Source organism: Petaurus breviceps, unplaced genomic scaffold (genome assembly GCF_028583685.1).
Source record: "Petaurus breviceps papuanus isolate PSGF00001 unplaced genomic scaffold, PetGlider_PUasm1.0 220, whole genome shotgun sequence".
NCBI classification, from domain to species: Eukaryota; Metazoa; Chordata; class Mammalia; order Diprotodontia; family Petauridae; genus Petaurus; species Petaurus breviceps.
In genome coordinates, this window is record NW_027185876.1 from 6,503,817 (window position 1) to 6,527,478 (window position 23,662).

The 23,662-nt window shown below is 40.9% G+C and overlaps 1 protein-coding gene and 1 long non-coding RNA gene across 3 annotated transcripts in view; one reads left to right on the forward strand and one right to left on the reverse strand.

Annotated features, from left to right (window-relative positions):
- Positions 1-9,203, reverse strand: part of LOC138166181 (uncharacterized) — a 69,672-nt gene extending 60,469 nt beyond the window's left edge. For both annotated transcript variants that reach the window (XR_011169560.1, XR_011169559.1), the window contains exon 1: positions 8,625-9,203. This is a non-coding gene — a long non-coding RNA (uncharacterized lncRNA). The remainder of the gene's footprint in view (positions 1-8,624) is intronic.
- Positions 9,204-9,830: 627 nt separating this feature from the next.
- Positions 9,831-23,662, forward strand: part of TTLL7 (tubulin tyrosine ligase like 7) — a 189,728-nt gene continuing 175,896 nt past the window's right edge. The window contains exon 1 of the mRNA XM_069094609.1: positions 9,831-10,090. The gene's annotated coding sequence lies outside the window, so the exon portion shown is untranslated. The remainder of the gene's footprint in view (positions 10,091-23,662) is intronic.

The window sequence follows — 23,662 nt, forward strand, 5'->3', positions numbered from 1 at the left end:
ATTCCACTCATTAGCAAATGGCTAAACAAACTGTGATACGTGACTATAATGAATTATTACTGTACCATAAGAAGAAACGAATATGAAAAATTCAGAGGAGCAAAGGAGGACCTTATTTGAACTATTGTAGAGTGATGTAAGGGGAACTACAGAGAAAATATACAAAGTTACCATAATTACATAAAAAAGGAACAAAAAAAAAATGGAACTGAACATTGGGTTATTATAATGACCAAGTTCGCCCCGGGGAAGAAAGGAGATAATATACTTCCTTTGCAGAGGCAGAAGACTACATTTATGGACCATTTCATATACTGTTAGATGGGGGTGATGTGTTGCTTGGTTTTGTTGTGTTTTTCTTGGTAATCCTTTGCTACGAGGGATGGCTCACTGAGGGAGGATGGGAGGACGGATATATCTGGAAGTAAAGGGGATGTAAAGCAAATAATACCAATAATGTTTTTAATGAAAGAAAAACATATTGGTTTGCTTGTATACTCAACATCCAGTGAACTTGTTATTAGAATTAAGTCCAGGAGAGGTCTAATAAAGTTCTATTCTAGGATTTCTCCTTTATGCACCTTTCTTCTATTTCTCTAGTATTTTCTCTTGAGACCTGGCATAAATTTGGCAAAGGGAAGAAGAGTTCCCCAGCCAATTTTAATACCTGGGGCAACAAACAAAGAAGCATGGTTTTGTCTTTTCAAATAAAACAAACATAATTTCCTTTTTTTACATTTTGGAGGGGGCAGGGCAGGGCAATTGGGTTGAATGACTTGCCCAAAGTCACATGGCTAGTTATGTTAAAGCGTCTGAGGTCGAATTTGAACTCATGTGTCTTTTCAAATAAAACAAACATAATTTCCTTTTTTTACATTTTGGAGGGGGCAGGGCAGGGCAGTTGGGTTGAATGACTTGCCCAAAGTCACATGGCTAGTTATGTTAAAGTGTCTGAGGTCGAATTTGAACTCATGTCCTCCTGACTCCAGGACTGGTGCGCTATTCAATGCACCACTTAGCAGCCCCTACAAATATAATTTCTGATCGGGAATATATAGGATATCTATTATACAAGGGGCAAGCTTACTGCTTGCATGTGTCTGTTGTCTTTTCATAAACATTTCTAACAGTGGCCATGAATAGGCAGAGCCAGCCCACACTCATTTATGAATGGGAATAATCCTACCCATGTTATAAACCTGTACTTTGTATTCCCTTTCCTAGGTAATGAATCAAGAAGGTCAGAGTTCATTTCCAAGTGAATCACAGGCTCTCCCAATAGGAAGGGATCTCAGTGGGTTAGCAGCAAAATCTAACCCAACTTGAGGAGAAAGTACTCTTCTCATTTCTTCTATTAAGTGATCTAGGGGAGGGGTAAAGAGAGACTCATTACTTTGGACAAAACTGTTATAAAATTTTTGCAAACATCAAGATAGTTGCCTCTGCAATTTCCTTCTTCCTGTCTTTCTTGGGTTCCACTCTATGGGGCCAAGAAGGACAAGTCTGTCTCATTGGTCTTCTACATGAAACCCTTAAAACATGTCAGCACAGTTATCCTGTCCCTAAGTCTTCTCAAAGATAAACACCTCTAGTTCCTTCAAGTCATTCATGGATAGGATGTGTTTCAGTCCCTTATCATACTGGTTGCCCTCCCATGAACCTGCTCCAGCTTGTCAGTATAATTCCTACAATGTAACCCCCAGAGAGAAATGAATACAATCCTCCAGATGTGGTCTAAACTGAGTACATACTTTTATTAACGCAGCCAAAGGTTACATTACCTTTCTGGTTGCCATGTCAACACTACTGACTCAATAATATTGAGTTTTCAGTTCTCTAAAACCCCCAGGTCTTTTTTTTTAAACTCACTCTTGTCTAATCATGTTTTCCCATCATCCTGTACTTGTACAGTTGATATTTTTTTCCAACCCAAGTGTAGTACTTTACCTTTATACCTATTAAATTTAATCTTATTAGATATGACTACTTTTTTCTAATTCTCCAAGATCTTCTTGGCTCCTCACTTTTTCAAACATGCCTCTTTGTAGCATATCACCTATGTCTCCATCCAAGTGATGTATAAAATTGTTTAATGGAATAGGACCAAGGAGAGAATCCTATGTTACTCCAATAGATACCTCTCATCCCTTAATCACAACTCTCTGGGTCCAGTCATTCAAACAATTATGAATCTATCTTAAGAGGTCTCCATTCTGCTCATATGGATAGCATGAAAAATTCTTATTTGCAACAAATTGAATTCACCGTAGAATATTTGTTATCACCAAGTGACTGCCATTTATGTTTAAAATGAAGCCTTGTATCTCTTCTGGAAAAGGTAGTGAAGGGTTTTCAGGAATGTTTCTTCACTCTTCAAGATATTAGGAAAAAATTAAGTGTTGCTTTAAAAAGAAGAGGGGATTGAAAGTAGAAAACAGACCTGAAGGGTCAAAGGGGAAACTGGATCTGTCCAAGGAGCTGGAGAAGGGAAGAATGTCCCAGGGAAGTGGAAAGGGAAAAAGATAGCCATGGATACAAATCTGAGGATTTCCCTGAAGAGGGAGAGCTAGTGTCTCTGAGGACAAAGCAATTGCTTATCTTTCAAGGAATGATCTAAAAGCTACACAGAGGAGAGACTGAGGCATTTATATAGGAGATAGCAGAGCATTTCTCCAAGACCTACTCCATGAGCCACAAATGGCACTGTCTGAAAGAACCTAGAAATTACACAGCCAAAGATTATGAAGTCTTAGGCAAGAAATTGAAGGCCACTGGGACACTTTTTAAAAAAAAATAATTACTGCTCATGGGAGGAAAGCAATGCTGAAAGGAAAACTGATTTGGGAATCAAACAACTGCCTAAGAAGATCATCTATGAGAAAGGGATTTAGATTTCTGGATCAAGGCTGATAATTATGAAGAGGATAGGTTTGTTCTTAATCAGAGATGGAGTGCCCCTGATGAAGAGGACTAAGAATAAATTTGCTTGAACATTATATACATGTAAGTAAAAAGGGCTTTCCAACTGATGGGGGAAACTTAAAATTGCTTATTGTCCACCAAGCTAGATACAATAGGGAACAGATAAAATACTGGGCATAGTTTGAGATGCACACCATAGATCTGGGGAGAGTAAATTTCAGATGTTTCAGGAAGGATTGGTAGTAACTTCCCTCCATTAATTATCTATTTATCCTTTTTATAAGTTGCTTTGTATACATTTGTTTACATGTTGTCTCCCGTTAGATTCTAAGTCTCTTGAGGGAAGGAAAAAACATTTGTCACTTTTTGTATCCTTAGTCCCTGGCACACAGTAGGCAGTTACTAACTACTGATTGACTGGACGATTGATAGGATCCCATGGGCATCATTTATACATGGGAAATTAGCTCAAGAGAGATAGGAGACTCTTTTTTTGGTAAGGTAATTGGGGTTAAGTGACTTGCCCAAGGTCACACAGCTAGTAAGTGCCAAGTGTCTGAGGCTGAATTTTTGGACTCAGGTCTTCCTGACTCCAAGGCCAGTGCTCTATTAACTGTACCACCTAGCTGCCTCCAGAGATAGGAGACTCTTAAGAATAAACCTGAAGGGTGCCCCAGGTAAATTCACTGATTAAAATTCAAAAAAAATGTAGAGAAGATAGGTCAGGTAATAGCAGGTGAAACATGAAAATGTGGCCCAAATCTCTAAACATAGTGTCTAGGAATGCTAAAATGTAGCATTAGCTGCATTTTAGGTGAAGAAAGCTAAGTGACAACAAACAGGGTTTGGTGGTGTTGCTAGTTTTTTTTAACCCATATGGGGAGATGGTAGAGAAGAGGATGAAGGAAGGGATATGAAAGTTACTTGGGGTGGAAAGGAAGATGGTAACTTGTTGAATAAAAGAGAGGGTTAATTGTTATTTCATTTCTGTTTTCTTTGAGACTACACAAAGGGGCATAAATGACCTCTGTATTGAAATGACAGAACAAAAAAAAATAGCTAATAGGAAGTGCTACCAAAGATAAGTATGAAGTTAATAAGGGACTACCATGCTGCCTCTGATGAATTCAGTCACATGACCCAGATGAAGGTCATTTTAGGATATTCAAAGAACTGGTGGACATGATGACTGAGCTACTGTTTGTGATATCTGAAAGGTCATGGAGAAAGAGAGAGGGGAAGCAGGGCTAAAGACTGGCAAATATGGTCCTGATTTTTCAAAAAAGGAAGAGAAGGTTGTCTGTAAACTATGGGTTAGTAAGCTTGATTTCAGTTTTTGGCAAAATTCTTCTCTTCCTTCAACTGAGTTCAACATGTATTTATTATGAACCTAATATGTGCAAGCTACTGAACTAGGGACTGATGATATAAAGACAAAAGCAAAACCATTCCTGCCCTCAAGGCACTTTCATTTTACTGAACTGATCAAAGACATAGCTAGAGCAGTAAATACTAAGCATACATAAAGTGATACACCAAGTAATTTCAAGGGAAAGAGAGGACATTGGAAAATGGGTGAATCAGGAAAGGTTTTAGCCAGGGAGTGTCACTTAAGCTGTGTTTTGATGTAGCCATAAGGAGTCTATGGGACAGAGGAAGGAAGACCCCAGAAGGAGAGGATTCCCGACATGAGTAAAGATAGGAGAGAGAATGTTATGTACAGACAACAGCTAGCAAGCCAGTTTAGCTTGAACAGAGAGTACACAAAAGGGCATAACATCATAAGTTTGGAATGGTAGATTAGAGTCAGAAGGTGGAGGCCTTTTCAATGTTAGGTTGAGAATTTTGTATTTTATCATATAGAGAATAGGGAATTCATAGAATAGGGGAGTGGTGCAGTGAGAGTTGTGCTTTAGGAACATCAATTTGGTAGTAGGATAGTGGATGGACTAGAGAGAAAAGAGATTGGAAAAAGCATCACCAATTAAGAGGTTACTGCAATAATTCATGCCAGAGTTGACAAGGGTCTGAAATTAGATAGAGGACATCTGAATGGAAAAAAATGGATATTTGCAACAATGTTCTAGAGGCTGGTATGATTAATAAAACTTGTTAACTAATCGGATGTTAAGGAAATGGAAGAGTCAAGAATAACTGTAAAGTTATAAGCCTTGGTATATATTTGTTTGCATGTTTTCTCTCCCATTAGATTACAAGCTCCTTTAAGGCAGGGGGCTGTCTTTGTACCTCCAGCACTGAGTACAGTGCCTGGCACATAGCAGACAATAAATGTTTATTAACTGATTGATTATGTAACTGGAAGGACAGTAGTTCCCTCAAAACAGGAAAGTTTGGAGGAATAATGGATTTGAGCGAAACTACAATGAATTCTGTTTTAGATATGTTGAGTTTTGGATGCCTGTGGAATTGTCCAGCAAAGTAGTTAGTCAACGGTCAAAACTCGAGAGAGATTATGGATAGATACATAGATTTAGAAGTTGTCAGCATAGAGATGATAACTGAACCCATTAGCTTATGAATCAACCAACCAACCAACACGGGCTTTTAAGCACCTATTATATGCCAGGTACTATGCTAGGCACTTAGAATAGAAAGATGAAAATAAGTCTTTGCTTTCACAGATCTCATTCATCAGGAGAGTAAAAAACATATGTTTAATATGCATAAAAGTATATGTTTAATACATACAAAGTAATTTTCCCTCTTTCTAGTGGGGGAAGACACTAGCAAGTGGGAGAAAGAGCAATACTTTCATGTACATATAATCTGAGCAGTGTTCTAAAGGAAACAAGGGATTTCTTAGAGGAGGGGGTATAGAGAGGTGCCATCCTGTCTTGGAGTACAGTAAGTACAAAGGTACAGAGATGGGAGATGGAACAGTAGTACCCTGTAAGAAGAACAGTTAAGAAGCTAGTTTCACTGGACATAGAAAGGGAAATAATAAAGTTGGGCCCAGATTGTAAAGACTTTGACAGGATAAACAGAGGAGATACTACAGGTAAATGGAGGCTTTGGAGTTTGCTGAGTACCAGACTGACATGATCAGACCTACACTAAGAAAATCCATTTGGTAGCTGTGTAGAGGATAGACTGGCTTGGAGTTCTCCGGGGTAGGAAGGTCAATTAAGAGGTAATGATAGTAGTCTAGGCAAGAGGTAATGAGAGGGTGGTGACCAAGTAAGTGCAGAGAAGAGGGAAAATGAAAAAGGTATTGTGGACATATATAAAGGACAAAATATGGCAATCAAAAGGATGTATAAGGTGTGTGTGTGTGTGTGTGTGTATGAGAGAGAGAGAGACAGAGAGAGATAAGGAGGGAGGGGGAGGGAGAGACAGAGAGATAATATGGAGGGAGGGAGAGAGGGAGAGGGAGAGGGAGAGGGAAAGGGAGAGAGAGAGAGAGAGAGAGAGAGAGAGAGGTGTCAGAGTAAATGCCAAAGCTGTTAAATAGGGTGACTGGAAGGATAATGTTGGTCTCCATAAAAATATACCCCACCACTCTGACAATGCTTTAAATCTTCCAATTAGAGGTTCATCCCTTTGAGTTAATGGTTTTTTTTTTAAGCAATTGGGGTTAAGTAACTTGCTCAAGGTTACACGGCCAGTTATTTCTGGGTGTGGTGCTAAGTATCTGAGCCAGGATTCGATCCCTAGGTCATTCCGACACTGGGGTCGGTGCTCTTATTCACTGAGCCACCTGGCTGCCCCGAGTTAATGTGTTTTGGTCTGGAACTGTGATTTTATTGATGAAGGGAATTCCCCACTGAGGAAATTCCTTCTTTCAATGGAGATCGTCAACTATAGTCATCCAATCCACATTGTGACTTTCCCTACTGAAGTTTTGATATATATCGAGAAGGCCAGAAGATGACACAGAAAATATTTAGAAACTCAGAAAAGCATAAAATCTATGCAAAGTATCATATAACATTAACAAATTTTATCTTTTAATACAATAATAATTTAGACTTCTTCTCTGGAATGGTGAGCCAAAAATTTTTACATGGATGTTCCAGATCATGGTGGCACCTTGCACCTAACCCAAGATGTGGAAGGGATAAAAGTTTACAGGTTGAGAGTTCCCTGGGACACTGAGAGATCAGGTTATAAACTACTATATACAAGGCCCAGATGGGTGGATGTCTGCATTGTTAGAGGGAGGACCCACACCAATGAACCAATGAGATCACAGATTAGTCCAAGTATAAATAATCACCAAGATCACCATGTGGCAAGAGGAAAGAAAACATCTGAGGTCTTGTTGGAGGATACCCAATGATAATAACATGGATGATAATCCTTCAAGGAGATCAAGTGGGAGTAGTCAGTAGTCACAGGTAGGACGATGATAACCCAAAGAGAACATCATTACATTAGAGGGAAGAGATTTCAACTAGACCCCCTAGATATTCTCTGACTTTATCCTGCCCTCTTATGTCTGTATTTTTGCCCTCATGTTTCTGAAATAGACAATTTTTTCTCAAAAAGGATCAGTTCAGACACAATTTCCTACCATGAGGCCTTCCTAAAAAGTGAAGAGAGTTCCTCTTTTTAATTCAGCATATCTCTCTGAGTTCTCTTGTCTATATTTCTCATTTTATTTGTATTTATCCCACTAAATTTCATCTCTCCTATTAAATTTTAAATTCATTTAAGGAAAAAGTTATTTTTTCATCTTTGTATTCCCAGCTTCTAGCACAGTGTCTTGAAAATTATAGGTGCTTAAGAAATATCTGTCGAATTGTTATAACCCTACATTTTGTGGTATTATTTCTTCCATCTTAATGTCATGCAAGTTGTTGATCATCTGAAATGTATTAACAAATAACCAAGAGGCTCTTGTCTGACATATGGTGAGCAAAGGTGCCTCCCTTATACGAATATTTTAGCTTAAGGACATAGACAGACAAAGGTGATACTAATCTAAATTGTTCATTGGTGATCCTACTTTTTTCCTTTTTACACCTTCTTTATCTACTGGGGCAATTTTCACCCACAGTCACCCTGTCTTCTCACTCTCCTTTTGAAAGATGTTTCCAGCAAAGGATGAGATAATCTAAGTTACAGGGGGATGAGAAGTCATAGATCGGGTGCTAACTGGTTTATTGGAGGGAGTCCCCACATGACTGAATCAATGAGATCATAGATTTATCTAAATAGAAACCAGAAAGCATAGCATTGCATATCTTCCAGAGATATAAAACATAAGTGGGGAAGAACAAAGTGGTGGAGGGAGAGCCAGCCTCGGAGTTTTCGGCACTCGGGATGAAATCTCAACTCCGACACATACTGGCTATCTAATCCTGGACAAGAATTGCTCAAGCAATTCTCAGACTGTCAGAGGCAGAACAATTGTCAGCTTGCATTGACCAAAGGAGTTACTTCACAGGGAAAAGTGCTCTCTACAACAGTCAAATCTGGGCTGTTCAACGCTTCAAGTCAAAGGGCCTAATCTCAAATGGGAGAAGTTTAAATGGGGGTGATTTCTCAGTAACTCTACAATCACTCAATGTTAGCTGCCTACTCTGCTTTTATATAGGGTTAATTAACCCTAGACGTCCCTGCCACAATTCAGCAAATACCGACTGAATGCCCAGCATGAGCAAAGCACTGTGCTAGGGCATGGAAGTGGTCCTTAGCCAACAATAAGCATATTATAATATAGAAGGCACAATGGGTACCTGTGCTTGGTCCTGGTAAGCAGATCTGGAAAAACCAATATAAGCTTTCATAAGAATGTGAGCAATGCCACATTGATTAATTTATCCAAGCCAGTATTAGGTCTGTGACGTTACTAAGGTGAATTTTGTGGGAGGGCAAGCGTGGCTCCCTCTCCTTCCTTCCTCATTCTGCTCTTCTCTCTCCTTCCGGTGACATCAACTTGGTACAGTAGAAAAAGTGCTGGATTTGGAGCCAGCAGAATCTTTCCCCGGTTCTGTCACTTACTACCTGTGTGATCTTCAGCAAGTTCCTTAACTTCCCTGGGCCTCCCTCAAACTCTCCAGTGAGGGGGTTGGCCTCGTCCACCTCTAAGTTCACTTCTAGCTCTCAGTCACCTTCACAAGGAATGGAGCCTCTTTCCTTTTAACTGCTGCTCTTCCTCGTGCGGGGTGGCCGTGGCATCCCGGGTCCTAGCCTCTGGACTTCATGGCTGTGTGGCCTCTGAATCTGTAGCCGAAATGAAAGGGATGGGGATTCCCACCTGATCGTCTCATAAATGCCGAGATGGACTCGATGGCCTCTCCTCTTCTAGCTCAGCCCTGATGCTGGCTAAGACATGCGAGGATGCCCTTCCTTGGCTCAGCCCGGGACTCCTGGGGGGCTGTGGTTGGGAGTGGGAAGTCGCGCACCTTCCTATGGCCAGCAGCCCGGGAATCTGCCGCGGGGCTCAAGGTGAAGCGCTGTGCACGCAAGCTCTCTGTGGGCGGCTGGGCGTCCGGTCCGCAGCATCTCCAAGGACAAGACCACGCCCCGCGCTCTCCGTTGCTAGGTCCACTGTTTGCCGCGTTCTGGAGGTGCCGCGAGCCTGGGCTAACGTACACAGAACGCGTGGGGAGGGGTGGAAGGCGAGGAGACGCTGGGCTGAAGGCATCCTTTCTGTCCTCGCTGGGGAAGAGGTGACGTTGGCTTCTGCTTTTCTCCAGCGCATCCCTCTGCGGGAAGAGCTGCCGCAGGAGGAAGACCTTCGAACTTGGCTTCTTCTCTTCGGCTCCCATCCCCCGAGGCTCCCCGCTTCTCCTGCAGGCCTCTCCTCATGCACCCCACCCCTCCACGAGCCTGGAATGGTCTGGTCCGTCGGTAGTCCCCGCCCCCTGTTCGGGCAGCAGCTGCTCCAGCTGCTGCAGGGACTGGGCGCGCGGTGGGACCCGGAGCCGGAGCCCGAAACAGCGGCTGCCGCGGGCTGCGGGACTGCCGGGCGGCGGGCTGGACGGGGAGGACTGGACAGGAAGCGAGGGGACCGGCGCGGGAGGGGCGGAGCAGCGCAGCATCCTCCCTCGCCAGAGTCGCAGCGTGCCCTGGGTGGGTAGTGACCCTCCGAAAACAGACGTACTCCGCCCCCGAAAGTGGGGCAAGGCCCCGCGGGGTGCCCAGGGAGGAGGCGGCCTGGCTGGTGGCATCCATTCTTCTCCCCGGGCCGGCCTCTCCGGTGAGTGATGGCCCATGTCCAAGCGAGGCGTCGCCTCTCCTGCTCCATCCTCGCGTCGCTGCCAAGGCTGGGCCCAGTGCTCGACCCCGCCCTCAACGGGGACGTCGGGGGGCGGCCCATTGCGTCTTCAGCACTGCTGCTCTGGGCACATTGTCCTCGGTGGGAGCGAGTGACCGGCTGGGGACTCAGAGCCGGCCCTCTGGGGGAGAGGGGAGGGCATTTGGCAGGTGCGCTCCCCCACCTGGCCTGGTTGGGTCGGGGCTGGGTAGGGCGGGGCCGGAAAGGTAAGTAAGGAGGTAAGTAAGGGAGGGAGGCAGGGAGGGAACGAAGAAGGAAGGCTTCCTTTCTGCATCGCTTGTCCTCTTGTTTGGTCCTCACCCTGCATCTGGGTACATCGTGATGCTCTGCATTCCATTGGGATGAGGCTCGTGGCTTCCTCTGATACAAGCAACTGGCAACACGGCTCTTCTCTAGCTTTCTTGGTTCCTTTCTCTTCCCTCTTTCTGTGTTATGGATAGTAAATCTCCGGGTACCTTCTTTATCTTCTTGGTCGGTCGGCCATTTCTTTTTGGCCCGAAGTATCAGAAAGATGCTGACTTAAATTCTAAGTAGGATTAGGTCTTTGTTGACCTTTGCTTTAGAGGATTGTTTCTTTGCTGGGCTGTACCAACTGGAGCCCAGGCTTGAGGTGGGATGTCACATAATGGGAAATGTAACAATCTACTTTGCATAAAATGGGCAAGCCATTTTTTGAACAATAACAAATCTTTAAGGACATATGTTTCAACGAAATCATTTTACTTTTAGTATAAGTCCGATCGATCGTGAAGTCAGATTTAGAGCTGGAAGGTCATCTAAGCCAACCCCTCCTCTTGAAGATAAGGAAACTGAGACCCAGAGGGATTGTGACTTGCTCAAGGTCACACCAGAGGGATTGTGACTTGCTCAAGGTCACACGGGTAGTAAGTGACAGAACTGGAAAATAGACCCAGGTCCTCAGACTCCAAAAACTTAGCTTTTTTCCACTGTGCCAAATCATCTTTTGAGGGGAAAAAGACTATTTTCTTAGATTGCATTTGCAAAAAAAAAAAAAAAAAGTACCTAGACAACTCCATCAAGGAAAACTAGGTTACATTGTTCAGAGTGAACACATAGTGGGTACTTAAGTGGAGGAAAAATATCTGTAGAAGTTTCAGAAAGAAAATCCCCCTCCAAAAATAGGTTTTCTCTTTTTGAAGTTTTGACCTTAGCATCTGGAAAACAGTGACCTAATTGTAAATGGTGCTCATGGAGTTTGGGGGACTGCCTTTGAATAACACCAGCTAAACATAGAAAAGGCATAAACAGTGCCATAGTTAAAAGATGTGTCTTCGATGACTCCTGAGGCTTCCTCATCATACCCCATGGGAGTGGTATTGATTTGTTTTGGCCATATGTCTGCAGTGAAGAACTCTACTGGCCCCAGCTGCGTCTATATCACAAAGTGATGTGTTTAGGGTGTTTTTTTCTTTGTTATTCTTATTCTCATAGATTTTCTTTTAGTTTTTAATTTGATATTCAGTATTCTGCTAGAGTAGTCAGAAATCCCTCTTTCTGGACTAGTGCTTACCTGTGTGGAGATGCCTGCCACTAACTATATTGAATAAATTCTTTGTTGAAGAATACTTTCAAGTTACAGGAGGTATTGGTATGCTAAAGCCCACTACTGAAATAAGGATGTAACATTATAGGGCAAATTTCCTTATGTTTTTTGCAGGGGTTTCTGAGCTCAGTATTTTTTTTTCATTTAGTCCATAGAACTGATTGATTAGATTATTGGTTCCATTCTCATTATATTAGTTATTTAATTTGGTTCAATTCCATAGTCAAAAAGGATGGTACCAAGTTGCCACGTTGGCCAGTTTGGAATGGCACCTTGAGGAGTGGAATTATTCCCTTCCCTTAACACAGACATACCTACACGCAATATCACTTCTCTTACCCACACTCACTCCTCCCACTCCCCAAGGAACAACTTCTCTGCAGGTTCTCGTTAACCTAATTTCTGACCCCTAATGAGTCAAGGAATTGGGTTGATCATCTTAAAATGGATATCAGACTCACCTTACTTCCTTGTTGGGTGATAGCCATTGAAAAAAAAAAACCTTAGGATTATATGGATCAGCTGTTTATTTAGTACTGACAAAAGTTTTTGAGCCACAATGACACTGGAAATCAGGAGACTTGTGTTCTTTTACTGTCTCTGGTCATTAACTGGCCGAGAAGGTAACTGTATCTTATTTTTATCTTCGGATCTTCAGTGTTTAGCATGGGGCCTTCCTTCTTTCCTGGAAGAGATAGGCACTTTAGTGTTTTGTGTAACATTGGGCAAGTTTCTTTACCACAGTATTTTCATCTTCATTTATCTATTTGTACGATAGGGGCATATCACTTGTATCCAACTTGCAGTTATTGTGAGGCTCAAGTAAGATCTTTCTGTGTATAGTTTTGTATAAATGGATGTATGAGTTTAAGCTATTTTTAAAGATATTTTTGTTTTTAAGCTATTTTAATAACAAATAGTTATTGCTAAGTGTTTATTGTCTCTTAGTTGGAAGGTAGTATACTACGAAGGACCTACACAATCTATAATATCAAGTAGGTTAGTCCAATTAGGGGATAAAATATTTACTAGTCATGAAAAAGTCATGAATAACTCAGACCACAACAGAACAGAAGTGCCAAATGACGGTGTAAACAAGAATTGCTGTAGGAGGTGAGACTAAGAGATGAATATAATCTACCATGGTTATGAGACTTGGAGTGTTAAGCCATGTTGTGGACTAAAGAATGGGTTGGCTTTGGATAGGCAGAACAGTAAAGCAAAAACAAGCAGGAAAGTTTGGAGGCAGGTTTCTTAAAGATATAAATATGGAAAGTGGGCTGGTATTCTGGAGGGTCTTGATCTATAGGCAATAGGGAATTGTTTTAGATTCTAAATCAGGGGCAGAATCTTAAAGTAGGTAAAATTTGTTTTTACCCTTTCTTGCCCCAAGTCTTCCTCTATTCCAGCTTCTCTTAGATCTCAGCTAATTCCCAATAAGTCCTTTTTATAGATCTCTAATAAAATAATTATTAATTCAGTTTTTCCTATCATACATATGTGTACATGTACACATCTATGTACTTCCACATGTACTACACATTATGCATAGTAGAGAAAGCATGGTGGAGGGGATAGAGAACAAATCTCAAGAGTCAGGTGGACCCAAGTCCAAGTCTTGCCTCCAACACATAGTGACTGTGACCTTGGTCACACAAATCACTTAACCTTTCAGTATTTCAGGCAGTTCTGTAATATTCAGTTTGCATTGATTACAGTGTGTATTGATTAAGGGAGTTTCCACATTAGTAGTTTCCTATACCAAAGAAATTGCCCCCAACAATGATAGATACATTTTAATAGGGGGCTTTTAAGCAAGAAAATGCCCTTAAGACTCAAGGCAGTCTCCTGGCACCATTCCAGGCAATACATTTAGCTCATCTCTAAGGACTCCTTGTTTTTTGTGTTTGTTGGGTGGTGTGAATTAGGTTTTTAGAACTGGAATTGGTTGAGGGATAAGATTAGAGCCCTCAAGATGGTGTGGTAGGGGGTACCAGAAGGGATTGGAGAAACAGGGATGTGTATAAATTGAGATCTCACCATTTTTATTGGCTCTTTGTGTTCCAAGTCTTGCTTGCTGGCCTAAAATTCCTCCTCCCAGCAAATCTTTGTTTCTTATACTTCCCATGCCAGGTCTTGGGACCATATTTACTGAATTCTAGCCAGGGTCCTGCCCTCATGGGTCTAGCACCTTGGATCTTAATTAGTCTGACCTAGTGACTGAGATGAGGAGTATTTGGACAGGTATCCAGAGGCAGACTCATAAGTTGATGAAGTACTTTTCTATCCCAAGTGCTTGGTGCTGTAAGGAATTCCCTTTGAAATTGCTATCCATCTTATCAGGACTCTGGTAGAAGTTACACATAAGGGATACCACCAGCAAAGTCCTTAATTCCATTGTGGAGACATGGCAATGTGATTCTTAACAGCAAAGCTATTACTATGATGGGTAGGTAATGTGGTATATTGAAAGAACCCTCATGCTCCATTCCCAGCTTTGCTACTGCTCTTTGTGTGACCAGAGGGCAAATCATTTAACATTTCTTGTCCCTAGATTTCTTATCTAGGAAATATGAGGGGTTGAACCTAGATGATCTCTAGGGTCACATTTCAGTAGTAGAGTACGTCTGCCATCCTCCATCTAATGGCATGGTTTGCCACCCATCTTTGGTGTCCTCTCTGAAATTCTTTAGATGATCTTGCTGGTCCTCTGGGCCCTTTAAATCTTACGTGAACATTAGTGCTGCACCCATATGTCCCTCCTCACCAAATCATTGGCCCACCACCTTTTCTGATTATGAATACCTTCTGATGATTCTGGATACCTTCTCTACCAGTTACTTCTTATTGCAGTCTACGGCCATCCACCATATTTCTTTCCATCCCCCTTTGGATCAACTGAAATTTTGATTCTTTGGTAGTATTCATTACTATATAGAGCATTACTCATTGATTGACATTGATGCAAACAGCAACAATAACAAAACAAGGTGTATATGACAGCTGTTTGAGACAATAGGGAAGCACCACTAGGGGCATCTGTAAAATGAAGGGGGTGAACTAGATTCTAATGTTACTTCTACCTCTGAATCCTGTAGTCCCTCTTTCCTGAGATTCTAAAATGTGTTTCTCTTGACAAATCAGGGCATTTAATACCAATCCCACAAAGCTTTTTCACCAAATGATTGCCCCTTCCCCCTAGTTTCTACTCCTTGTTTTGCTCTTCCTATCCCCAAATGTCTTTTATTTGTGGAGGGTGGGGTAGAAGATACACTGAGGGAAGAAGAAGCTTTTTCCTGGAGCTTTGGCCTGTGGTCACCTTCGCCCCCTTTGGCACTGGGGCAAATGGATGGACTCCTGGCTTACTCCCCTCCCCCCACTTCAGACCAATTTCCTTCTTCTGTCTACTTCTTCTATCCCTCTCGAGACCTAGCTGTGCTGCTAGAGGAAAGAGTCATAAAAGAGTGTCTTTCAGGTGGATTAGAACAGGTTGAATTGGGGAATTGTGGCCTAGAGAGGCTGGGTCTAAGCTTTGGCTGCCCCTCCTCCCAGCCCACAGGAGGGGGAGGGAGGGTGTTTTAGGTAGGGAGGGATGGGGCCATTTGTCTCCTTGGCAGTTAAACTGCCCTGGGGATAATGGAGGGAAGAAGGGAAGGGAAGCTTCTGTACAAAACGGCACAAAGTAACTTAAAAATGCCTCCACCTAGTAAAACTTAACCACCAGAAAGGAAAGAAAAGATGAAACGAAGAAATTCTTGTTACACATTGAAGAGGGCAGCCCATCATTTCTGACCATAACAAGGCTATCGCAGACCAATCACATTGAATCAACAGGTAGAAAAGGGTGGGTTTAGTTGTGACCTGTTATACAAAAAGGTTTTGTTTTGTTTTTAACCTGGCTTTTTTATTTAAACTAATGTTGGTGCCATTTATTTATTGTTCATATTCTCTCTTCAAGATTAATTTAGCCTGGACCTGAAGTACTACCTTGTTATGTTTTAGTCCTGGAGGAGGAATGATGTGTGTAGATATATTTCTAGGCTGGGTCTTCCTCCAGCCTCCTTCCTTGTGGCATTTTTTGTTCACACTCGCCTTGGCTCCTTTCTAAGTTTCTGTTTGATAAGTTAAATCTGATGGGGCATCCATCATTACTGCTTACCAACACTTGGCTGTGAGATTGTGGGGCTGTGCAATTACTTTACCTTTAATTTACCCAGGATCACAGAATTTAAGCTGGAATGGACACCTTAGAAATCACCTTGACCATCTCCCTTCATTTTATAAATGCAAAAACAAAAAGTAGATCTCACACAGAAGGGAAGTGACTTGCTCAAGGTCCCATAGCTTACCAGCAGAGATAGGATGCGAGTCCAATCCTTCTGACTCCAGAGTCATTGTTCTTTGTACTATGCCACAGAAAGACTGTAACAACAACAGGGGGTAGGTCGGCCTTAGATCACCATCTGTTCTTTTCTTGGATGCTATATCTGTTTGATAAAGAGAATGAGGAGGACGAGGACAGATCAGACATTTGAATTTTCATCCCTGGCACCTTTCTATTAGTCCATGGATCTTTGGATTCTCAGGGACAGATTGAGAACAAACTCCTTAGTCTCCTATTCTCAAAGATTCCTGGAGTGGAGAACTTGATGACATTGTTGAGTCTGTGTGGTCCATCATCTGTATTTCCTTTTTTCCTCCTCTATGTGTTTCCTCCCAGGGCTAGTTAGTGCCTTTCCTCTGAGAATACCTCCTCTTCATACTGTATATACATGTCTTATGTATATCTATACAGCTTATATATATATATATATATATATATATATATATATATATATATCTGCATGTACATATATACATAATTGTTTCTGTGTTGTCCAGATCTGCCTGAAGGAAACAGAAATTATTTGACAGGAGATTATTTGAGTTTCTCTGTTTTCTTAACCATTATTTAGCAGCTTTTGTTTGAACTGTTTTATCGCCCAAATTCTTGTACCATCTGTAGTTTTTTGTCTGATGACTGTACTATAAAAATGAGTCTCGGGGGTGTATCTTTTTGTAGGGAGATGAAGATTTTGTCATAGACTCCTGTAAAGTAAATTAGGCATTTGACAAGACAAGCTGGTAGCAACAATGTTGTTTTTACTTTTTTATCTTTTCACCTTCTTGGTCCCTCTGGATGCTCTTCAGCTTATTAATAACTTTACTAAAATGTGGTACCTTGAAAGAAACACATTTCTCCAGATATTATCTGATCAGAGCAGAATATAGCCAGATTCTTGTCTTCCTGTCACTGGATATAAAACCTCTTTTAATGAAGACAAAGATGGTATTATTATTGTCATTATTATTATTTTGCTATGCATATTTTGGCTATCACATTATACTGGTGACTTATTTACCTTGCAGTTTACTAAAACCTCTCTATCTTTTCCAGGTCCTTTCCCATCTTGCACTTCTGAATTTTTTTTTTTGGACCTATGTAGGACTTTACATTTGTCCATGCTAAATTTCATCTTATTAGATTTAGGCCAATACTCCTAGGATAATTTTGAATTTGGATTTTGACATCCAGTGTGTTAGCTGTGTCACCTGTTAATTTGATAAGCATAAAATGCCTTTATTTAACTCATTGATAAAAATATCAGACCATCCAAGGCTAAGCACTGATCCCTAGGCAGTTATCTAGAAACCTTCCAAAATGACAATAAATCATTAGAAACTGTTCTGAAACCAGCATAACATAAATAATTTCCAAGTCACCTAACTAAGCTATTGCCCTTGGCCTATATCTCTCTATTCAGTCTGTCAAAAAATGACCAATTATGTCTTACATGGTTCTGTGTTAGGCACCAGGCTAGGTGCTGGGGGTACAAAAGCAAAAGAATGAAACAATCCTTGCTTTTAGAAGACTATGATTAATGTTTTGCTTTGGGCAGACTTTATAGCATTGATCTTGCTCTACCAATCTCATAACCTTGTCAAAAATGGAAATGACATTAGCCTGGCATCTTTTGTTGTTGGTTAAGGCATTAGGCTGACTCTGTAATCAGCGCTTCATTTCCTAGCTGTAACCTGTCCCTTTAACTGCCTTTGTTAGTTTTCAGTCAAGCTCCCTCTGTCTTTTGAAAATCGAGAAGATTTGCCTCACTTCTCGCAGCTTTGGAAGGGGCCTTAAATGCCATCCAGTCAGTCCTGCAGCCTTTCTCTGAGGCTCTGCATTTTACAGATAAGGCCCTCAAGTCAGCAGTCATATTTGGTTCTTCTGGGATGTTGGTCTCAGGTGTGTGTTAGCTTGGTGACTTGTATTTTTTTTTAAGCAATTGGGGTTAAGTAACTTGCTCAAGGTTACATGGCCAGTTATTTCTGGGTGTGGTGCTGAGTATCTGAGCCCGGATTTGATGCAGGTCATCCCGACACTGGAGCCAGTGCTCTTACTCACTGCACCACCTGGCTGCCCCTAAGCAATTGGGGTTAAGTAACTTGCTCAAGGTTACACGGCCAGTTATTTCTGGGTGTGGTGCTGAGTATCTGAGCCCGGATTTGATGCAGGTCATCCTGACACTGGAGCCAGTGCTCTTACTCACTGCACCACCTGGCTGCCCCTAAGCAATCGGGGTTAAGTAACTTGCTCAAGGTTACACGACCAGGTGTTTCTGGGTGTGGTGCTGAGTATCTGAGCCCGGATTTGATGCAGGTCATCCCGACACTGGAGCCGGTGCTCCCACTTGCTGCGCCACCTGGCCGCCCCATGACTTGTATCTTTCGCTCTCCCTTTGATCATCTTGGTTTTCTGTTTCCAGCTTGCTCCTTTTGTTGTACTCTCCCTAGCTGTCTAGTTCTTTTCTAGAGAAAACCAATGCCAAACAGGCAGCTCTGCTCTCTCTTTCTTGCCTTGTTAGCCTTGCCCCATCCATCTCAAGCAGTGCTCCTGGCCTCTTTGAGCCTCTCTTCCCCTCAGCATAGATATAGCCTTCCTCCCCCTTTTTAAAAATCACCCTTGGCTTTCCCCACCAACTTCAGACCATTTCAAGTATTGGTTCTTTGTAGAAATCTTCGAAGACCATGCCACATTTTTGCATTCTGCCCTCCATTATATACATAGATATATATAGGTATATATTTTTGACAGTCTTCTTTTTGTAAGCTGAAGTTAGCTGTTGAGTTCTCTGTGTTTCCATGGTATTCTCTTAAGAGAATTCTTTTTTTTTTCCTGCTCATGGAAATAGTCTCTTTCGGTCTTTTTTGAATTTCATTCTTGAGAGTTAATCCCATCTCTCTTGGGCCAGCTTCCTCAGGAGGTTTTTTTCCATGGCCTCCTATTTTTTCTTCTCTGAACCCTGTGAAATCTGCCCTCCTAAAATTTAGGATGTATGACAGACTTATTTTTCACTTTTCTCTTCTTTATCACAAATTAAGCTGAAACAGTCATTTTCTCATAAGGTTCTCATCTTTACCACAGCAACCCATTCTTCCTAGTGGGTGAGAATAAAGTCCAGAAACAATTCATTGCTTTTTTTTTTGCCTTTTGAAGCATGAGAAATTATCATTACAGTAAGTCAGTATTATTAATTTCTTTGCTTTGGGAAGAGAGAACTCCTGTAGATATATTTCAACAATTTAAAAGTCTTCATAGTATCATAGATTTACTAAATTATGGAAGACTGGTGGTATTTTCCTGAACTTATCTGTGTCTTCTTTCTGTCCAAGTGGTTTATAGACTGCTTTAGATGATAAGCTAATACTTTACTCACCCTCAGCCAAAATTCTCTCCATCATGGTTTTTATTTAAATTTTATTTCTTAACTGTGCATCCTTCTTATATTTATTCACATGAATATATTTCTTTAATATATAATGTCTCCTTCCTCTCCTGTCCTTCTTTACCCACCCTGTTCATTTTATAGAAGTGTCTTTGTCCACAGGCGTAGAAATACTTCCCATTGAGTCTTAAGGAATACATTTTTGGGGTCAGTTTCCCTTCTGGCCTCAGAACTCTCCTTGTTTACCTCCTTGTTTCCTATACTTTGCATGTTTAGGTATAGATATCACCCAACTTAATAAATGCTTGTTGAATCAAATGGAATAAAATTTATTGAAACTTAAGTTGTCATGGTTCCAAAGCTAACAGTGGCTTTGTGATGTTGATAATGTCTACATACCATATATGCAGGCTTTAAGAATGAAACTGGCAATTCATTTTCCTCTCAAAGAAGAAAGAGTCTTAGTTAACAGAAAGACATGTGATAGATTAGATTTCAAACAGCTCACTAGAGATGGATAAATTAATATTTCAGTATAGCTATTGTCATTTTTCTACTTTATTTCAGAATTTTATCTTGTTAAGAAAATGAGTTGTCTACAAACATGGACCTAATGGACTATTTGATGTATGTTTGTATTAAATGTTAGCATTTTGGACTGAAACCTTTGTGTTCTTTATACCTATACTTGGAATTCATGCCCTCATGATTCTCCTGGAAGATCTTCCTGGGCTCCTATATAGTTCAGAACTCTATTCCTTGACATATTCCTCCCCTTTGGGGACATGCACATCGGTATCCCATTCACTCACTGAATACTTTTCCTTACTTCCTCTCTACTAGACAGTTATTATTATTATTATTTTTTGGCCCTCAGAAATCCATGAGTTGGCCTTCTGGACTCTTCTCTTGAATCTTCTTTGGTTTTGCTTGACCCATCTGGTGCATTTCATCTTGGATGCACAGCCTATAAAATCACAGTCTTTATCAACTTGACTAGCCAGATCACCCTAAAATACCACATAACTTTGACAAAGATTCAGAGATAGTGCATAGAGAAATGAGGTAATAGTGTTGCTAGAGCTACAAAATAGATGAGGGGAGGGAGGGAAGGAGACATTGTTAGAGTTGACTATAGGGCAAAAGCCTGGGGCAGAGGGGGTGGGAATAGCTGCAGCTAAGAGTAGCTAGAGGCAGAAGCACAATGTATGTATTCCCCTGTGTTACCTCCCATGGGCCTCCTATCAGTGATGGCTGTATATTACTATGAGTATCTCCCTAGCAACATTTTCCCACTGGATGCCTGTTTACTTGCTTATGCTTTCCCCAAAGGTTTTTTTCCTGTTCTTTTCCCTGGCAAAATCACCTACAAATTTTGCTCTGTATCTAGTCACTTTCTGACTTTGTTTTTCTCTACCCAGACCAAAGGGCTCTGATGTTCTCTATAAGGTTTACTTCTGTTCCATAAATACTCCATAAGTTTTCTCTGTCTTGTTCTTGTTCACTTTAATCATTTCCGACTCTTCATGACCTCATGGACCATGGCACACCAGGCTCTTCTCTCCTCTACTATCTCTGGAGACCCTAAATAGAGCATACCTCTCCACAATAAGTGGGGACATGGCAGGTTCACATAGTAGGTGAGAACAGTATTTTACAAATTTATCCTATACAGCTTTGCCTTTATATAGCATTTGATCACGATGCCCAGTAGCCAGAGTGACAATTCAGTATAGTGGATAGGTAGCCAAGCTTGGAGTCAGGACATTAGGGTTCAAAGCCTGGGTCCCAAATATTAAATGACTGTGCAAGTGACCTTTGTGGCATTGTCCCTTTGCCAACTTGCTGTGTGGCACTTCCTGAGTCTCATAACCCCTGGGAACCTCAGTATTTCATTTGTGAATAGGTTGTGGGAAAAGTGCTTGGCAAATCTGGAATGGATCCAAAGATGTGACTTAGAAGCTGATGGGTTATTTTTTTTTTGGAGGGCAATTGGGGTTAAGTGACTTGCCAAAAGTCACAGGGCTAGTACTGTGTCAGTTGTCTGAGGCAGGATTGGAACTCAGGTCCTCCTGACTCCAGGGCTGGTGCTATATTCATTGCGCCACCTAGCCACCCCTGAAGCTGATGTTTTTATGGCATGATAAATAGGTACCATGAATACTGTTTCCCCCAATTTATAAATGAGGAAATAGAATCTCAGAAAGATTAAATGACTTTTCCATGGTTCTGCAGTTACTGTCATAAGTTGAATTTGAAACCCTCTCTTAAGAGCCTGTATATGTTTCTCTCTCTTCAACATGCCATGCATGTTAACTTTGTTGTATAGAACCAGTCATTTTTGGTTATACTTCTCAGTGAGACTTTTCCCTTAAAACAAAAATGAAGAGTTAAACCAGTGAACACAGTGACTGTGTCTGATAAGGTAGTCAGACTTCCCCATTCATTATGCTTTTATCTCCCCCCACATTGGTAAGGAAAGGAGGATGCTGCATTTCCTCATATTTTCTCTGGGACCAAGATGGGTCATTATAGTAACTTAGAATTCAGTTTCATGTTAGTGTTCATTTTGTATGGATAGTGTTTCCTTGGTTCTATTTATTTCATTCAACATTTGATTATCTTTGTTTCTCTAAATTTCTCACATTGTTTCTCATAGAGTAATAATATTTGGTTATATTCATATTCTATAGTTTCTTCAGCCATTATCAAATTATAGGCACCTATTTTGTGATATTATTACCATTTTTTGCTATCAAGTAAGTGTTCCTATGAATATTTTCATAAATGTGGGAATTTATGTTTTTGATTACCTGGGACAGGGATGGGGAACCTGCAGCCTCGAGGCCATGTAACCTTTAGGTCTTTAGGTATGGCCTTCTGACTGAGTCCAGGTTTTGCAGAACAAATTCTTTTATTAAGGGGTTTTGTTCTGTGATGTTTGCATTCAGTCAAAGGGCTGCTCTTGAGGACCTAGAGGGCCACATGTGATTTTGAGTTCACAGGTTCCCCACCCCTGACCTGGGACATATATGCCCAGCAGTTAGATCTCTGCATTAAGGGGCATGAATAATTTAATGACTTTTCTTGTATAATTGCAATTTTTTTTTTCTTTCCAGAATGGTTGGATGAATTCATAGCTCCACCAAAGGTGTATTAGGGTACTTATTTGCCATAACATTTCAAACATTGATTTTTTTGTCTTTTGTCATCTATGGCATATACCTTAGTATTATTTTAATTTGCATTTCTTTTATTATTAGTGGTTTGTCATTTCATAGTATTGTTGATAATTTTGACTTTGATATTTATTTTTAGTTTTGACCGCTTATATACTGAGGAGTAGTTCTTAGTCTTATATATGTAGTAATTCCCTATATGTCTTGGAGATCAGACTTCTACCAATGATACTTGATGAAATGATCTCCATTTCCCACAGCTGATAGTTTCCCTTCTAATTCTAACTACATTTATTTTGTTTATATAAACAAATTTCTCTTTCCCTTTTCATCTTATTCCCTTATTTGATTAAGAATTTACCCACTAGACATAGTTGTAAAATGTGCCTTCTTCAAATCTTTTTTTTTTTAAGCAATTGAGGTTAAGTAACTTGCTCAAGGTTACACGGCCAGTTATTTCTGGGTGTGGTGCTGAGTATCTGAGCCCGGATTTGATGCAGGTCATCCTGACACTGGAGCCGGTGCTCTTACTCGCTGAGCCACCTGGCCACCCCTAAGCAATTGGGGTTAAGTAACTTGCTCAAGGTTACATGGCCAGGTGTTTCTGGGTGGGTGCTAAGTGTCTGAGCCCGGGATTCGATTTCCAGGTCTTCTCAACACTGGAGCCGCTGCTGTTACTCGCTGTGCTACCTGGCCTCCCCCTTCAAATCTTTTAATAAAAAAAAATTGCTTTTTATATTTGGATTGAGTCATTTGGAACTTATATATGTATTGTAAGAGGATGATCTAAACTTATTTTCTGCCAAAAGTCTTTAAAATTTTACCATCAGTTTTTGGTCAAATGTGGAGTCTTTCCTCATGTAGGTTATGTTCTCAGGTTACCAAGTTTTATTGTTTCTAAAGTTTCCTTATGTAGAATATTCTGCTGGTCCAGTTTTTCATTTTTTAAAAATAATTTTGATTACTCTTTTTTTTTAAAAAGCAATCG